Source organism: Perca fluviatilis, chromosome 21 (assembly GCF_010015445.1).
Source record: "Perca fluviatilis chromosome 21, GENO_Pfluv_1.0, whole genome shotgun sequence".
In the NCBI taxonomy this organism is placed as follows: domain Eukaryota; kingdom Metazoa; phylum Chordata; class Actinopteri; order Perciformes; family Percidae; genus Perca; species Perca fluviatilis.
In genome coordinates, this window is record NC_053132.1 from 8,961,049 (window position 1) to 8,965,327 (window position 4,279).

A 4,279-nucleotide genomic window follows, 5' to 3' on the forward strand; every position below is an offset into this window, starting at 1 on the left:
TGTTTAGTTCTGCTCTAATGTTGTGGCAGCTTGTTTTTGAGAAAGTTGACACATTACTCTAAGGGGTTGTCACCAGAGGTTCTGTTCTGGATCAGTGAAAAGGATTAAGCGGCAAGTTAAGGTTTCCAAATGTTGCTGAATTATTGCTCCCTGCCAGTAAAGGAAAACATTGCTGCAAATACCCTCATGTTAACACCTCCAGTGTGTTTAGCTTTGGTGGCACCTTTGCTGTGTTGGGCACTCTTGCCAAATATTGTGGACCATTATTTTTTTTATTGCAGATTGAATTAGCTTTTTGCAAAGCACTACAGAGGAGCTCAAAGTCACTTCCATGTATGATTAAGATACTTAAAGCAGAATGTAATCAGTTTTTGTTTGGCCATTTATCTAATATGACTGCTGAATCTCCCAGTGAAGCACAATTAGCTCTAGTGAAGTGATCAAATGATGCATAAAAGGACTGATGCCCAGGGAACAAGTGCAGAAGAAATCGGCAGCAGTGCGCAATCTACTTTGCTTTTCAAACACGTCATGTGCTTATGTTTTTGTTTTCTAATTAACCAGGGTTGTTTCACTGGTCCCAGAGTGCCTAGTGACTGGACTAATAGAAATAAAGGCCCTCTAATGGACTGAGGGCAGACTATATTATTTTGCCCTTCAAACTCGCCCCAGGAACACCCCTCCACCAAGCAGCGGCCCATTCTTTAAACAACAGCCATAAAAGCCAATGAACCGTAGGAATATGTTTGCCATATGGCCTTTGATTGTTGGGGAGAAATAGAAGGAGAAAGCAAGAAGGCATAAAGGGGCTGAGTGGTGTGTCTGTGTGTGTGTTGAGGGGGGGTGTCCTCAAAATTCCTACTGCTGCATGGGGCTACGGCAAAGCCTGTGTGAGTAGTGACAGTGTGAACATTATCCAGACGTGTGTGTGTGTATGTGTGTGTGAGATTTACTGCACTGAACTGCAAGTGCAACAGTGTTTTTAGGGATGAAGGACGAGGGGTTTTAAGCAGGCTCTAAGGGTCAGGCCAACAGGGGGCTACACAAACCAACAGTCCTGTGCAGAACCATTCAGACTTTGCACACATACATATATCTGACTGTGGCCCATCAACATGTCTTTTTGATAAATGATCCACTGTAAAATGAAACATGTGCAGCTCATATCTTTAAACTTCAACAGAGACCTGTGTGTTTGTGCATGCTTGTGTGTGTGTGTGTGTGTGTGTGTCAATGTGTATTTTACCGCTCAATTTAACCTATTGATACATAACATTATTTGATATTAAATAACCTCTTTTGGGGGAAGCTTTGTTCTGTGGGTGTCGTATGCTGTACAGATTGTAAAGCCCCTTGAGGCAAATTTGTGATATTGGGCTTTATAAATAAAATTGACATGACATTACTTTGATTAAACCTATACACTATTATGCTGCGTGGTTGGTCTGGAGGGGATTAAATGTTATCTGACAAAGCCACCAATGTGAATTTAGAATTTTACAATGCAGATTTGTGTTGCCATTTAACACTTAAATAATTGTTTGTTGCAGCCCTAGTGTTTATTGGGATTGTTAAAGAAAACATGAAAATTTAATTAATATCCCCAAAATAAGGGTGAAAATCACATTTATGATATCAATAACAATATTACAACATTTTTAAAATGAGGTAGATATTTATTTATTTACTCAAATGGTGCATTTTTTATGATCAGAACATTTGCATTTTCTCACTGCTTTCCGATTGGAAGAGAAGAATAAATCACTCTAAACTGTGGTGAATATTACCTTTTGCTGCAGCAGGAAACATGGGACTGTTTTGATGGGGTTGTATATAAAATCATAAAATGCAGTTGGGGTGGATGAGCAGAATTAATGTTAGATTGGACTTCATAGTATTGCATACAGTACACTATATGTTTTCTCTTTGTTCTGTTTCCCATGCATAATGCAGTATGGCCTTCACGGTGGATATTCATTCCGCTGTGTCCTGTCTTATCTCCCCTCAGCCCTGCTCCTTTGTCCTGGGATTCCACAGCTTTTCCAGCTACATGGCCACTTACCAGCCCGACAGTCCCCTTGCTATCAGCCCTGGCCTGCTATCTTCTGATGGGCCATGGCTGACACTCCATTGAGAGAAGATTACAGCATTCATCTTTGTTCTACTAATCACCCCGTCTCTATTCCATGTACATAAATGGTGATTTCAGGACATTCAAAAGTAGATGACTAATTAGGTTTACTAATCACACTTTCATTAGCCTTTAGGTCTGAACCTCTATGTTTCTAAGGACAGGAAGATATTTTTCTTTTCTTTTAGAGCCTTTTTTTTAGCTGCAGCTCAATTATTAAAAATGAGAGTGATATCATAATTAGGAGTTGCATATGCGGCTTTCAGAGCTGTAAATAAATCATTTGGGTATTCATCTCACGGTGTCCTTTGAGAGTTCTAGGACATGCTTTGTTTGGGCTGCTGATACAGTTTTGGCTTGGTGCTCTCACACACATTGTCCAGATAGTGGCAGCAAAGCTCATTCTTGGCACTGAAACAAATGTATCAAAAACAGGATACATCATGTTATTGTGTACACTTCATTGAATTTTATTTTCCAAGGTTTTTTTTTCTCTTAGATTATTATATTTAGTTAATTATAATAATATTTAGTCATGTTAATATCAACGTGTGCAGAAAAGACAGCTCAAACAACCTCGAGCGGCTGCTGCATTACTCATAAGTGCATGATGAGGCGCTAAACTATCTGTAGTGTGTCCAAGCTCACTGGGTTTGAAGGCGGCGAGCAATTAGCTGAACTTTGCAGATGTGCGTGGCATCGTGCTGGTCCATTCTGTTGAGACGCTAGGGTGTTGAAATTAATCAAAACATCGCGATGCGGATCTAGACGATTCTGCATCGATGCGGTGACGGACCATAATCGATTATTGCCTACTGATGTTGCTTGTTGATTTTCTGGTCGCTGCTTCTTTTTGTCCACTTCATTCAGGAAGTGTCTTTTTTTTAAGAGCAGATACAATAAAAAGGGGAGTTCATATCTGACTGCTTGAATTTGTTGATGAAAACCATGTGTCGTAATATATGATAATATTGAGGAGGTGATGCATCGTGATTCGTGATGTATTGGGATATCAAATCGCTTTGAATCGTAGACCGGATAATCGTAATCGAATCGTGAGACCAGTGAAGATTCATACCCCTATGAGACGCACACTGAGAGGAATTTGATCTTCTAATTCTTTGTCATCCCAAAACTGGCCCAGTAGTTTTATCTCTGGCTCATATAGCTGTCTGCTCCTGCTCCATCTGGCTGATTTAGAGCCTGTTGCCCTCAATAATGGGCAGAGAACTTGCTGCGCTCAGATGTTGAATCCAATGTTGTGGTTGCTTAGCGTAATTACCCATATCTCTCAATCTTTGCTGCATGGAAGTGTGTACATACACGTGTATACAAACACTTAGAGAGTGGAATGGAATAGACAGATCATAAAAAAAGTATCTCCATAACCCTCAATGAATGGCTCTCTCAAAGTTTAAAATGCAGCACAGCTCCAAATAACTTGGCTGCTGTGTAGTCCATTCCCATAGGAGGCCCTGTTATTGCCTTGGGAATTTATGAGGCTTCATCGACACCATTCATAAAGCTTTTATTGCCGTCCATCCGAACAGTATGAAGCTTTACTGGACCTCATGAGAGCCATCTGTGTGTGTATGTGTCTGTCTGTCTTGTCTGCAGAGATTAAAAGCAGCCTTGTTCACTCTGCTTAATGCCAGGCCTGAAACTTTGTCTACTTCAGCTTGCAGTTTTGCAACCATTTCTGTGTGCCTTTGTGTATGGTGCGTGAGTATTACATGCTATACTTACAATGACAGGTTGCCTTTGTTATAATTTGTTCGATATAGAGCTGAAAGATTCCTAATGCGCCCCTTTGAGAGCGTGTTTTCCTTTTTAAATGGAAAATCCAGTGCAGGCACATGCTTTGACTATCTAGTGTGGCATGTGGCCATCATGCTGGTCACGCATGATGATATATGCAACAACACATATGATCCTTATTGGGTGGCTCCACGCTGCATATCTTCTGCTGTCAAAGGCTGTTGAGCTTAGAAATCGTTGATCTTTTAAGAAAACTTCCCGATTAAAATATGTGCGTGGCTCGTCCATATCTGTGTTACAAGTGCCACTTCAGTTTCCTGAGGCAGAAAGGAAGCCTTTTTGTTGGCTATCATATGTTCACTGATATTCCCCAGCTGCTGAAGGTGCACT